Source organism: Daphnia carinata, chromosome 7 (assembly GCF_022539665.2).
Source record: "Daphnia carinata strain CSIRO-1 chromosome 7, CSIRO_AGI_Dcar_HiC_V3, whole genome shotgun sequence".
Taxonomy (NCBI): Eukaryota; Metazoa; Arthropoda; class Branchiopoda; order Diplostraca; family Daphniidae; genus Daphnia; species Daphnia carinata.
The window spans coordinates 9,769,489-9,784,435 of NC_081337.1; the positions used below are offsets into that span (position 1 = coordinate 9,769,489).

General features: G+C 39.7%; 1 long non-coding RNA gene across 1 annotated transcript in view; it reads left to right on the top strand.

Moving 5' to 3' along the window:
* LOC130686686 (uncharacterized) overlaps positions 1-14,563 on the top strand; it is a 52,020-nt gene extending 37,457 nt beyond the window's left edge. The window contains exons 3-4 of the long non-coding RNA XR_009421399.1: positions 1,618-1,682; positions 14,221-14,563. This is a non-coding gene — a long non-coding RNA (uncharacterized LOC130686686). The remainder of the gene's footprint in view (positions 1-1,617; positions 1,683-14,220) is intronic.
* The last annotated feature ends 384 nt before the right edge of the window (positions 14,564-14,947 follow it).

The following is a 14,947-nucleotide window of genomic DNA, read 5'->3' on the forward strand; positions in this document are numbered from 1 at the left end:
GCTGTGTGTGTGTGTGTGTGTGTGTGTGCGCGCTGTTCTTCTTGTTATTTTTTTAAATGGGCTCCTACGGTGCATTGCTAGTAAATTCGAAACGGTCAAATCCATCAACTCCGACCTTTCAGTATTTTACCTCTCTCTTCTTTTCATTTCTACCCTAACGTTTGAAAGATTACTTGTTATTTTTCTTACATGTCGGACTAAAGGAGATTGTACATCGTTGCCTTGGTTAGCAGCTCGTTCCTATTTAAATGCGCCTAAAAGGCCTTTTTTTTTTTTTTTTCGCCTGCAATCACAGCTGTTGTGGTGCTCTTGAAATTTGCGCTGCTGACAGTTTCACCTCTGACGAGATCGTACGTTTCAACGTTGCGATGGTTATCAAACCTGTCTGTAAAACGTTGAATCTGTGGCCGTCTTGGAACGCTGGGAAACGCTCGCCACTCCTTTTTTGCGTGGTGTTGCCTTTGTAGTCTCACTGTCCTTTTCGAAGTAAAGAAGAAAAAAAAAAAAAAAAAGGTTAAATCATTTCAAGTTCTTGCATCGAATCGCTGGAAAAGAACGTCGAGTTGAAGGTATCATTGAAGGGCCTTCATTCCGCAGTCGGGCGTAGGGACAAACTGAGGGAGGAAGAGTTCCAATTTTTTTGAGCGGGGTGATGGCGGATAGAGGAAAAGGGGGAGACGCGAACAATTTACGATTTATGTCGGTGCCGGGAATAAGATTGGCCGACTTCCCGAATTCTAAAAAAAAAAAAAAAATAAAATAAAGAAATCCTCTCAGCTCTTGAGGCCTCCAAGTTAAAGCTCTTTTTCCCTTTATAGATTGAAGGAACATGACGATATATCTACACACACACACACGCAAGATACAGGAAGTACCAAAAAAAAAAAAAATCAAAGAGAAGCGCAGTCTGCAAAGGGGCGTGTTAAAAAAAATAAGTTTATTTTTTGGGTGTAGGAGGGGTAGGGAGAGAAAAAAAAAAAAAAAAAAAAGGTAGATCAATGGCCGATAGATCGAAAGGTGATGGGTTTTGCTTGGGCGCAAGAAAGAAATAGGGCCGACGTCATTCATCTCAACTGTAGAGAGAGGGGGGGCAAAAAAAAAAAAAAATAAAAATAAAAATAAAATTCATGCTGAAATCGTTCTCCAATCGCTATAGGAAATGAAATCTTTTTGGCTGATGGTGTCGGAACACGTCAGCCTCTGGCTAGTCCATTTTTTTTGTGTGTTATTATTATACGCACGAGCTTTTTTTTTTTTATGTTTCGAAGGGAGGCAGGGTGTTATTTTTTTTTTCTTTTAGGTGCAGTCTGATTTCCTTTTGATAAACCCCGCTTGTCCGATGATGTTTATTTTCTTGCCCTCTTTGTCGTCAACGATGAAAAGTTGATATTTTTTTTCCCGTCTCTCACCCCTCCTGTCGTCTCTAAAAGAAAAATTTTATTATTATTATTATTATTATTATATTATTTTTTTTTTTTTCATGTTTGCTGTTTCGTATTGTTGTTCATTTCCTGTGGGGACAGTTTCAAATAAGTTGATCTGCCAGCGCTGTAGCAAAAAGAGAGAGAGAGAGAGACAAACTAATTCTTTTTTCTTTCTATCGTTTGACGTGTGCAGACTGCCGCTCCGTACCGACCAGAGTGCTCCCTACAGTTTACTCACGGTGATTGAAAAGTTAGAAGGTAAGCACTTTCACTTTCTTTCTTTCTTTTTTTTTTTTTTTTTTTTTGACTTTCGCGCATTATCACACGTTTGTTGACCAAGTCGTGTAAGTTTGTCCAACACCAGACGAAATAATATGTGTAAAGTTAAGTTAGACGTTGGATTGTGTACGTCGTGATTTTTGAACTCCACCCAAAAATTCTTTTTCTTATTTAAAATCTTCTTCTTGTTTTTTTTTGTTTTTTTTAATCACGAACCGCGGCCCCGGTTGGAATCCAATAGGCAAGTAAGGTGGCGTGAACCAATTCGTTTTCTTAATGTGTCATCGAATCCCTAACATTCACAATTTCGGGATTTATTATTATTATTTTTTTTTTAATTCGTATCCGTTTTTACGTTTGATCTTTTACCAGCCCACAGCGATGGGCTCGGATTTGAGTAGACTGCGCAATAGCTTTTCATGGTAGGGTCTGGCTGACTTGTCGTTTTCATTCACCTACCAGCGATTGGTTTGTTTGATGGGCCGTCACATATTTTGGAAGCTGCAGGGCGAAGATGACGAGCGAATGTTTTACGTGAACTCATCTCTCGTGTGCCCGGCACGCAATTACACCACTCGCAACGCTATATAGTAATAAAATAAATTGAGAAAAAAGAACGTGAACGGACTTTCTGAGTGTCGATACGTAAACACGATGTGGATGGCATAACAGAATGGCAACTACGAAACGGGGCTCATCAGTTACTATTTTGTTTGTAATCGTTCACGTTCTTTTTAGAATTGCCATTACTTTCGCCTTCCGTCACGTGATCATTGCAAAGCTAATTCTCTTGATTGTGATTTTTATTTGCTTTCTTCTGAACGGTTAAACTTCGTAGCCTCCCGTTTATCGGCTAGAAAATACGATCGAAGAACTTGTACACGTCACCTCCCGAATCTCAACGTTAGACTCTACGATTGTTCCATTTTTTTTTTTTTTTTTTTTTTTTTTTTGGGGGGGGGGGGGGGGTTTCTATAACTGAAGCGTACAAATGGAATTCTGTTGTTTGACTTGATCTTAAGAGTTCTTTTTTCTCCCCTCAATCTCGTCCTTTCTTCGTTTCCTTACTATTCCATCTTGGCTGTTTCTTTCCTCCTGCTGTCGATGGCGAAAGCACCCCGTGAGACAGGGACTAAAGCATCCGCCGCAAGAGTCGGCTATAGAGTATAATCATGCACGTCTCACTCCGTAGCTAGGATGTAGACGAGGAGGATGCTAGAGGTTCCTTGCTAACGATTACGTTTGTCCAACGATCCCCCAAGTATCGGGTTCTCCATCAAGGAATGTCTGTTTTATTTTTTTTTTTGGTGCGTTGTCTTTGAAGAATAGAACAATAGATCTGACATCGTGACTGATGGCTACCACTAACCACCGATGCCATTGTTACTCGTCCCAATTTATTTCTGACTACGAGGGTACACTCTCAGCCTGTCGGCGTGACTTGTGTACAAACTCACTGTTGTCATCAAAAAATGTGAAGGGTCCCCAAGAAAAACAAGAAAAGAAAAAGCTTTTATTTTTAGAGTACCGTTCACGTTTTCTTGACGATTGTTTAAAATCGGTCCACTTGTCCACACCCAACGACCCATCGATCATAGAGTCGTACCGACACCTCAAGATCCTTCCATTTTCGCGATGAGCGTGACCTCGCAGCGTGTACCGTATAACTCTCTAGAATGAATAGTTAAAAAAAAAACAAAAAAAACAAAAACCCTTAGATGAACGAGGAGACTCGAGAAAGAGAAAGGGGCAGTCACGGAGCACACACACACACACACACAAACAGTCAATTACACGCACACACGGAGTGAACGGCTTGTGCGCAACCTTGAAACTAGGCAGACAAGGTGAAACGAGACGTTTGTATTGAAATGAATTGGAGATTAAGCAAGTCGTTTGCATAAGCTCATCCTCCCCCTTCTTTTTATGTGTTTGTGTGTGTGCAGCTTGTAAAGCATCTACTTGCGATCTTATAGAATTCGGTTATTTATTGTACATTGTAGATTTTCCCCTTTCCTTTGGGTTTTTATTTTTACCTTTTGCCTGAATGGCTCCATCCATCTACCTACCTCCGACGGGCTGAAATTGATGAGAGCTGCCATAGTAATAATGTGAATTGTGGTCGTATCATCGTTTTGAAAACGAGTTTTCTAGCCATGTTTCCTTTTTTTGGGGGGGGAGGGGGGGGGGGAATTGCATCGTTGGGAGGGTGATGAAAAGGGAAAAAAAAGAAAAGAAAAAAACTAACATATAGAATAGAGAAAGAAGATGGGGGGGGGACTCCAATCAAGCAGCATCGTAACGACGGGGGGCCGGCTCGTCTCCAAAGCTGATTAGGAGCCCATTCATCAGTCTATTCATCACGCTGGCAATCCCCCCCTCTCTCTCTCTCTCTCTCTCTCTCTCTTTTTGAAATATAAAAAAAAAAAATTGAGTCGCATCAGTATTACTATCCAATCTCTTGATGCGACGACCAAAAATAGCCTAACGGTATGCAGTTGTATAGAATTTATCTATACAGGACGTGCGTTGCGTCTTTCTCTAGAAAAAGAAACGTAGTCATTTACCTTTAATATGTAGCAACGGTCGTACGCAGGGAAGGGAAACGGAATTAAACAAAAATTATCTTTGGGTGTCGTCCTCTCACCTGAAGTTGTGCTGAAATTCTGAGTATTGTTATTGCTTCATTGATTTCTTTTGATACGATGTGCAGCGTTCAAAGATCGTGCGGGATCCTCCTTTTGTTTGCTGCGTCGTTAGTGATATTCTATCTTGTGGGAAACTATTCAATCGTCAAGTCAGGCAGAATATGCATTGCAGTATTAACAGTCGGAGGCGTCGTGAAAAAAAAAAAAAAAACTCGATCGGTAAGCTGCTTTACGAAATCTCGCGGTTGCGGAAAATGCGATGAAACATTTCTGAGGGCAACGCGAAACCAAAAACAAAAGCAAAATTGTTGTGAGGAGGTAAGGCTCGGTTCGATCGATGGAAAAAAGGAAATAAGACGAAGAGGGGGGGGGGGGGAATAAAGAATTGGATTATGTACCGGCAAAACTGGAAGCTTATAAGAGAGAGAGAGAGACTTCCACACAGCATCGATGGAAGAGGCAAGCGCGCGTTCAAGGGAACGTTGCCAAAAAGAAGGGAAAGAAGTGAGCTGGATCGTGCTGGAAAGGGCGCAGGGACTTTGACTTGAAATCAAGAGAAGGGAACAAGGACATAAATCCATAGCTTATATGACATGAAATGGTAAATTACGAAACTTTTTTTTTTTTTCAAGAAAGAAGTTGAACTCTAACACAGAAAAAAAAAAAAAAAAAAAAAGAAACTTCATTTCACTATCGCGATCCATCTCTTTTACTTTTCTATATCGTCCCGTACAGTGATCGCTGCTTCTCCGTCCGGCGTTTTCGCCCTGGATCGATTTTGCCCGGAACGATCGAACATTGAATTTTTTTTTTTTTTTTTTTTTTTGTTCCTTATTTCTTTTTATTTAAAAAAAAAAAAATATATAGCATAGTTTATATTGGCGCTGCTGAAGCAGCAAACGTACTGCTAGTCCTACACGTCTATGCATCGAGCAAGAAGCTATAATATATATGGCATCATTAATTCCAGCTGGCTGACATCGATCGGCCTGCATGATGTTTTAATGCCATCCGCCCGTCAGATAATCGATAGCCCATCATTACTTGTCTCCCTCTCTCTCTTAATCTCTCTCTCTCTCTCTCTCTCTTTGCTTCTATATCTTCCCTATTCGTCCGGTCATAACAAACGGCCGTTCAGGCGGGGGGTGTTTCCAATGGTGGCTCAAGAATGGGAGAAGAAGGTACGATCGAAAAGGGTTGCATTATGTATACAGTCGTGATGCGCACATGCCAAAGTAGTTAATTGCGTGGGCCACACTCCATCTGTAAGATGGAGGATGAATTCGAGCGATGACAAGTTTGCGAAAGTCTTTGATGATTTGCCCGTTTCCAACAGCAACTTCTCGATAGAATTCGAGCAGATGACCTCCCTTTCACATTCGGTGCACATACAGTATGCGTATCGTAATTTATATCAATTATTATGACAATGTGTCTATGCTTTGGATTGGCTTTACAGCAGCCCTGTTTTTATTACTAGACAACAGATTCGCCTTTCGTTCTCGTTTAATTGGGCCAATAAAAATGGGGAGACGAGCATAACGTAAAAGGAAGTTCCAGGAAAACGATGGAAAGATATCAATGCGAAAGGTCTTTGATGGTAAACAAGTTTTGCTGATGAGGGGCCTGAGAAATTCTCCATACGAATAGACAACGCATTTATTTTTTTTATTTTAAGACAGAAAAAAAAAAAAAATATGTTATCGTGGTGTGTACGTTATTATACTGCGCTCGTGGGTCCTCCACCCCCCCAAAAAAAAGAAAAGTCCTAATCAGCTGCCAAGTCGGTAGTCTGCCTCAATTGCTGCTGACATGGGTCCTGTCAAGTTGTTAAACTTTTTCTTTTTCTCCTTCATTTTTTGATGGCTGACATATTTATTTATAAGACGCGCAATCGATTCAATGCCCTTGCTTTTTCGTGCCATCTTTCTTTTTCTCATCCATACCACATCTCTGTTTGCCGCGTTTGCTCACTGGTCCCACTTTGGCCCTATACTGCATAATATGGGCCGGTGTCAGTGTTGCACGTGCCTGTTACCGATACTCGCAATGTCACTTTGTACGATGGGGGCGCATTATTTTTTCAAGTCACGTTCGATTTTTTTCCCCTCCTTTTCCCGACTATTGGTCCTTTTTCGGGTAGATAAATAGAGACACGTCAACGAAATCATTTTCGTTGGCTTCGATTGACGAGCAGACAGCCATGCCTACTGTTTTATTAATTGATCCACTCTGTACGCATTAAAAGTTTCAATCAAATTAGAAGACTCTTCCATGAATGATTAGCCTGCCTGTAATTCCTTTATGGAGTTACTATCAGTTCACTGGGAATCCACGACGCTTACGATAGTAACCTATCAAGCCTCAACGTCCAAAACGTTTTCACTTGTGCTCAAGAGCTTAGAAAATGGTGAAAGAAAGCACGAATGAATGATTCAATGCGTCCCTGTATTTATTTATTTTTTTTTGTTTTATTATTCCCTTTTTTTTTTTTTTATTCCTTTTTATTTTGGTGATGCAGTCGTTTTTACGATGGCCGACCAAGCGCGTTCTATTGGGTATTCACGACCGAGCTTTTCTTCGTTGGGCCATTTATTTTCTGTTTGATAGAGAAGGTCCTTTTTGGCACCGACTTGGTGAAAAAAATAAATAAAGAAAAAAAAAAAAAAAAAAAAAGAGGAAGGGACTAGTACATTTTGGCATGTGTCGACCAAATAAAAAAAAACGGCCTCTACCGCCCGCTGCCCGTGCGGCCCGGACGGACCCTCACGTCTCCCCCATTCTCGCAATCTTATTTGAGCTCTATGTAATTTCCTAGCACTACTCTAACTTTTTTTTTTTTTTTTTTCTTTTCATAACTAAATCCTATCTGCACTTTAGTTTAAGTATTTAGCAAAGGGGGAAACGAAAGACTCCCAGCCGCAGTAAAAATATTTATCAAAACATTCCAGGAAATTTTGGATCGGCAGCTCGCCTCTTTAGATGGCCGCATTGATTCGTTGTGTGTGTCAGTCTGGACTTGTACAATAACAAAGTGAATCTCCTTGCGTAAACGATGCTCGTCACGGATCATGTCCGTTTTTTTTTTTTTTTTTCGTCATTTTGCAATCGAAGAGAATCGACATTCCCTGAAAAAAAAATAAAAATAAAAAATGTTTGCGTGCATACCCATTTCGGGCGGACGGACTCACACGCGTTCACGCCATACCGGCTGCGTGTATCCGCACACACGATGGAATGAATCGACAAAATTTTTTTTTTTTTTTTGTTTGGCACTCCTGGTTTATTTTATTTTATTTTTTTTTATGTACTACTACTTCGTCAATGTTTTGAATATGCGTTTATTCAAAACTCGCCTTTTTTTTCGTCTTCTTCTTGTATGGTTGTTATCTTTTTTTTTTTTTTTTTCCTGAACCCGTCCCATCCAACGTCACCCCTAATCCGATCGTAAAAGGACCTAAAACTCGGTCGTTTCGTTTTGTCCTCGAGTGTTGGTGAGATGGAGCGGACACAAAAGACGTGAACTGCCCTTTTCTTTTTTTTTTCTTTTCTCTCTCTCTCTCTCAGGGAAAAAAAAAAAGAGGAGTCTGTGGTGGTCGTGAATGGATTCTTTTCTCTTCTATAGGACTCGTTTGATGGCCTTCGAAACGGCCGTCGACGATAACGTCGATGGCGGTGACAGTGGCAGGCAAGCCGCCACAGTCCCGCAATTCGAACTGTGCCAATATGGAAAGCTCATCTCGCCCAGTTGAATGAAATTTGTTTTTTTTTTTTTTTCTCTCTTTTTTTGGGACATTTTGTGGCCGACGAAGATGCTGAAACTTGCCAGAGTTCCAAACTCGTACACTGTTTCACCCGATTTGGTCTTGAAATCAATAAGAAAAAAGCTAAAAAGGATGCAGAGGAAGACGAGGGCCAAAGGAAAAGAAGCTTCGTGTTCCGGTCGTTTATTTTCTGCCTGGAACAGGGAATAAATAGCGATCCATTCGATTTGCTAACGAAAAGGCAGGCAGCGCTTCTTTCCGCCCATTTCCTCACAAATGTAGTGCCAGTCTGTCTTTCTTTCGATGGGCTCTCGGTGTTTTTTTTTCTTTTTTGCATCGATTCCAAACTACGTCAACGTACCGTCACAGTTATTCGTGCAGCTTCAATCTTTTTGTTTAATCAATTGAATGAACAGCTGATTTGAAAGAACCAGTCGTTCAAGTCAGGTTCATAATATCGTGTACCAATATCATGATAATCTTTCGTACAGTCTCGTCGTATTTAAAAAAAAAAAGAAACTGCATTTGAAAAGAAAATCAACATTTTTCGCATCGTCTTCGGTGACGAAGAAACCCATCGTTCCATCAGTTTTTTTTTTATGCTGATGTTTTTTGTCTTTCTTTGAAAGCGATTTTTCTCGAATTTTTTTATTTATTTTTTTTTTCCGTCTTGGTTCTCCGACACGGGATGATAACTATCATCCAAATATCCTTTAATAACACGAATGATGAGTCGTAAAAATTCGAGCGAAGTATAGATGAGGATGACGAGGAGAAGGAAAGAAAATACAAAAGAAAATATGTATATATATATATATATATATATATATATATAATAATTTCTTTCTTCAAGCAAAACGGCCTTGTTCCTTAAGGTCTCCTGCGTAACACTCGTTATGTATTATACAGCCAGTATATATATATATACATATTTTTTTTTAAACCCATCTCTTTCTCAACTCATCGACCTTACCCCTCGTTTGAGCATCGTTAAATTTCTGGGTTTTCTTTTTTTCATATGCTGTTCATCTCTTTACGTTTTTATATGTTATTTATTTAATATTTTTATTATTACACTAATCATAGAGATAGTGTACATAATATATTTATCGAACATATCTATATGGAAAGCTGCATAAATATGAGGTCTCGGAATCATGCACTGCCTAAGCTAAATGTGTTGCATCTACGTATTTTATTGAAAGAAAGGAATCAATTCTTTTCCCTTTGACTGGGGAAAGGAAAGAAAAAAACAAATCAAGTTTAAATGATGTCCTACACGCCTTATCGTATCCTTAGTTCGCATTTTTACGGCTCTATATATATTTGTGTGGTAGGTCGTTGTGTGTGTGTCTATATTCGCGTGCATGTGTGCATACATGAAACGCGTAATAAAAAAGAAAAATATGAAAAACAGGCAAAACCAACCAAACAGAAAACAAAATTTACGTCGGAGAAAAGTATTTAAAAAGGAACACAGTGGTGGTGGTCTGTCGGTCTCAAAAGTTTTTCGTTCATTTTTTATTTCAGCAAAAAAAAAAAAAAACATGTATAATATATGGTTGATATATTTACTGATAGCTAAAGTCCGCAGCAATTTCTACGAGTATGTGGCAAATGTTGAAGCAACTTGACACAGCAGCAGCACCCACTCAATAATAAATTTCGGGCAAAGAAAAAAAAAAATAAATAATAATAAAAGAAGAAAAGAAAACTGCAGTTGGAGAAGGCGAGAACAGAGGGGTGAGAGAGAGAGAGAGAGAGAGAGAGAGAGAGAGAGAGAGGAGGAAGAAGACGAGGAATTATGACATCATAAAAAGCCAGTTGACTGGTTGAGAAATTTTCTGAAATAGCCTCCCGAGTTAACGGGGGCGACGACGAGGACGAGGACGACGAGCGTGCAGTGCATTCGAAGTTTTCTCTTTATTTTATTTTTTTTTTTTGTGTGTGTATGTATGTGTGTGTGCCTGTGCATGTGGGCTGGTCTCTTGAGGCGGGGAGGTAAAGTTCGGGCTATCAAAAACACATGAAAAATGTCCCTTCTTTTTTTTCCATCCGTACGCCTTGGCCGCACTTCCTCTATACACATTACCCTCCGATGTTGTCCCTCACTGTACTACTCACGTTCATCCCCTTCACCCCGTTATTATAATTTTTTTTTTTTTTTATATCTTTTTTTTTTTTTTTTTTTTTCTTTATTTTTATTTAACTCTTTCGTGACGATTTGTAACCATCTCCGGTCCGTGAAGCGAAAAACGCGCACCCGCTGCAAACACGAGCACTTTCATTACCCAATCGTTACATACGCGTACACCGGTTTTTTTGTTTTTGTTTTTGTTTTTGTTTTTTTTTTTCTTCTTCTATTTTTATGAATCTCTTTTCTAACAGTTGCACGAACAAACGAAAGGCGGGAGGTTGTACTTGTTACCACACTATGCAAGAGTTCCTTTTATTGGTACTATAGTTTTGTTTTTTCGTGAAGAGAAGAGAAACAGCGCACCCTATCAAATTGCTTATTCAGCTTTTTTTTTCCTTTTTGTCCTCTTTGTGTGTCCTGCGGGCCTGATGTGTGCCAAGACGACCGTGCAAAGCTAGTAAAAACAGAGGCCGTTTTTCTTTTTTCCCTTCTTAAAGCTGCCGTAAGTATTTACTTAGCTAGCCAGTAGCCGTTTCGTTTGCTGCATCATTCCGATTCACGTATATATATACACAACGACGGATAGCGTGAGCTGTTGAGACATTTCGTGCTGGCCAACGTTTCCTCAGTTTCATGATCGACACCACCAAAGAGGCTAGAAAAAAGGGGGCCTTTTTTTTTTTTTTTTTTTAGTTGTTGTTGTTGTGGTTCTCTACTGTTTGCCCTATGTAGAACGATAGCTCAATGTACATCGGCACGGTGGAACGTTCGTCTGCGTGTGTATGCACGCGTATGTGTGTCGGCCTACATCTGGCTCTCGTCTTTGCTATCCTCCCCTCTCACACCAGTTCTGAACACTTTTCAGATGAACGACCAGCATAAGAAGGAAAAAAAAAAAAAAAAAAAAAAACTTTATCGACGCTTTTTTGTTTAGAAGAAACGATGCGTTCTCGAATTTTTTAAGTCTTAGATGAGAGTTTCATTCCCCCCGCTGTTTTGTTCTACAGTTTTATTACGGACACATCCAACAGTTGCGTATCGTTCGTAATTGCCCAACTTTAATGACAAGGGACTGTGACAAAGACTCGTTTGACAAAGTCATCAGGGTAAATCAAGAAATAACTCCTTTCAGCCTCCCCCACCTCGGCTCTTCTTCTCCCCATTGTAAGTTTGGAAACGTAGAACTATGTCAACGATGCTATAGTGTACGGACGACTATGAACGCGTGCACCGACGGCATCTAAATCAAGTGAGACAAGTACAAGAGGGGCGGATAAAGAAAAGAGGGACAAATAAGAAAAAAAAAAAAAAAAAAAAAAGCAAAACAAAATAAAATCTATTGATTGTTGGACGAGATTTGTCGTGGAGGACAACCGCGCGCACGTCCCGCTCACGACGCAGTTTTTTCTGATCGTGAGCGTGAATTTATTCCTATACCTGTGCGCACTTGGGGGCGATAGTCATCATTCGGGCTGGTGTCACGAAGAAAAATCTAGAAATGTATTGTCGCGCTGACTGGACTAGCCAACCAGTTCAACAGCTGATCCATATCGCATTCGGTCCTTTACATTCTATATATATAGCGTCTTGATATTTTTATCGTTTTTTTTTTTTTTTTCTTTCTTGATTGTGTAACTGTCCCAGTGTTAAATGCGAAGTACGGCACATGTTGTGTACACGCCTTCGCCCATCGTGTGCATCAGATAGAACCGATTCACGACCCCTTTTCCAACTCATTTCCTACCTCAAAAGGAGCTGACGTGATGTATGCACAACGAGAGAGGTCCAATGAATTTGGCCAAGAGGATTGGCGCTTCGATTGCGATGAACAATTCATTGCCCTTTTGGAATACATTCATATCGTCGAAAGATGTGTAGAAATCGAACGGAGAAAAAAAAAAAAAAAAAGTCCCGTGTCGTATGCGTTTATCAAAGATGGTGCTCAGCATCGTGAGTAGATGTTTGGGGGGGGGGGGGGGGAGTGATAGAAGGAAAAAGAAAAGGTTGACGGACGGGCCAAGGTTAGATTTGGTAGTTTGTTGTTGCGTGCCGCCCAACCGGCTGAGCTTCATCACTACACGTCATCAGAGACGTGTTTTTCTTTCCGTCTGACGGACGCGCGACGGACGGGAAAAAAGAGAGGTACCGTTTTGAATACGATGCGAAGGCGGATTAGATTCGGTTGACGTGAGGGATTCAAAGACGGAGAAAAAAGAAGTTTACTTTTAAAGTTAAGGTTTCTTTTCTGTTTGTCAACAACCTTTTCTTTTCTTTTCTTTTTTTTTTTTTTTTTTTTTTTTTTTTTTTTTTTTGCCCAGTTCCTTCCAAAAATAAAAAAAGTTCACACACCAATGAAAATCAATGACAATATTTGAGGAGGAAAAAAAAAAGACCATTTCTATTTATAAAAACAAAAATAATTTTTCTCCTTTCATTTTTTTTTTCTTTCTCTACCGAACAGACGCTTCTTTTTTTTTTTTTTTTTTTGCGCAACAGTTTTCACACCTGATTAGCCACGTAGTGTCTAGTTCTTTTATTCTTTTTTTTCTCATTGGTAAAGAGAGAAAGGAATCACCTTCTTTTTTTTTTTTTTTATATATTCTTACACGATACGTGCTAACAAGATAAAGGACCCCTGAAAGAGCAAGAAAAAAGTAGTAGTCAACGTAGCGGAAAGCAACAGCTGTTAGTCGAGTCAACGAGCAACTTTCTAATCGCACCGAACGGTATATACATACATATATATATATATATATATATACATATACTAAAAAAAGACGAGCAACAACAACAACAACTCATCGTAGTCTTTTTCGCCTTGGTCTGCCGTTTTAGATTGTTACAAGTACGCAGCTGCCGTAGCTCCAACGAAAGAGACAACACACGAAGCGAAAAAAAAAAAAAAAAAAATAGAGGACAGTTGATGGCGATGAACTATTACGATACCGTGTGCCACTAGCGCGTTTTTTTTTTTTTTTTTTTTTTTTTTGAAGACTTAATGTGCGCTTTGACGATATATCACGCTGTCGTATAAGAATGCAAAGAGAGGCAGACCAGCTTAAGAGCTGACGAACTATTTTTCAACGTGCGGGCATTGCCCAGTGATGGAAGAAGCCAATGCAGCTGATCGTTTTCTTACCTTTACCAAGGAAAGAAAATGGAGAAAGAATAACTTAACCCAGGCTTTAAAAGCTCTTATATAACTCATCATAAATGGAAAGTAAAATAGAGGGAAGAAAAGAATCTCTTTTTACGATTGAAGACTGCGCGTGTATGCGCATGCCCCAATTCCTCCAGTCTTAATCCATGCACTTAAGAGCGTCGGGACCGCTCCAAAGTCCAGCGAGTCACTGCTCATGCTTTGCCCATGGTTTATACAATATTATTGGCTTTAACCAGCAGTAGCCAGCCCATAGTCTTTCGTAACTCAGCCAACTAACCGATCATTGTGCGACACGTAGTCTCTTCCTGATGCTGTCTTTCATGAATCGTGCGCGTTCAACCGGACGAGAATCCCAACTAAACTGTTTTCTTTATTGTTTTCGTTTTATACATGAGACCAGCGTTTTGAAAAAAAAAAAAAAAAAAAAAAGAAGAAGTAGGTGAAGTAGGGGATGTAAACAACAATCGAAAAATTGACTGTACAAGGTTGGCTGCTCTCCAAGAAAAACCATTTAAAATTCACCTGTATAAATGGGAGAGAAAGAAAAGAAACTTGACGATGTTGATAAAGAAAATATTTCTTGTTGCTGCTGGCGACTGTTGCCGAAGTTCGATGTCATCGCCTATTCAAATCTCTCACCTGCGCTACCCCACTTTTCTTTTTTTTTTTTTTTTTTTCTCTTTGGCCCCTCTGTTCCTCTTCTTGACTGTTCTTTCTTATCTTCTTCTTCTTCTTTTTTTATTGTGTCCGATAAGGTATTGCCTCTTCGCATCGTTCGTATAGTCATTTTCTTCTGAAATGTCAGTCGCAGGAATGGCATCGAAGCAAGCCCATCCGCACGGCCGCTTAAGTTTCTCGCTACTTTGGATAATAGACACGAGGAGGTGGTAGAATGACCGTCATGTCGGAGCGCCTCATCATCATCACGATTGCACGAGGTGGCTGCAACCGTTGAGGCTGCAACAGCAGCTGGTTAGTAGTTATTGTCGACAAGATTTTTTCTCTTTCGTTTTTTTTTTTTTTTTGTGTGGAGTCATCGGGTGTGTCCCCTCTTGTCTTCGTTCCTTTTTTTTCTCCCTTCAACGACGTGGATAACAGACAGAACCTGAGAGTTGAAAGACGAACAACACAAAACATAATAGACAAAAAAAAAAGGGGGGATGATAGAAGATTGCTCTTTCGTCTTTCTTTCTTTTTTTTTTTTCCTCCTTCCATCATCTTCTTCTCATCTTTTCTTTTTTTTTTTTTTTTTTTTTTTTTTTTTAAATCTCTCCGGTGATTCCTGGTTCAAATTGGACGTACAGACTATCGTCTTCATCGACATTTTTGCCTTCGTAACCTCTCTTTCCCCTCTAGTCTCTCGTATAACTGTTAACAGTAGGGGCATTTTCAAAGCTGGTTGTTCTTCAATGGCAGTTAATGAACTCTTCCTTAATGAGCTGCCCTCTCTTTATTAATAAACATTCAATTTTCGACGATCGTTTGATAATTGCTCCTTGTACTCTCAGACGTTTTTTTTTTTTTTATTCTAC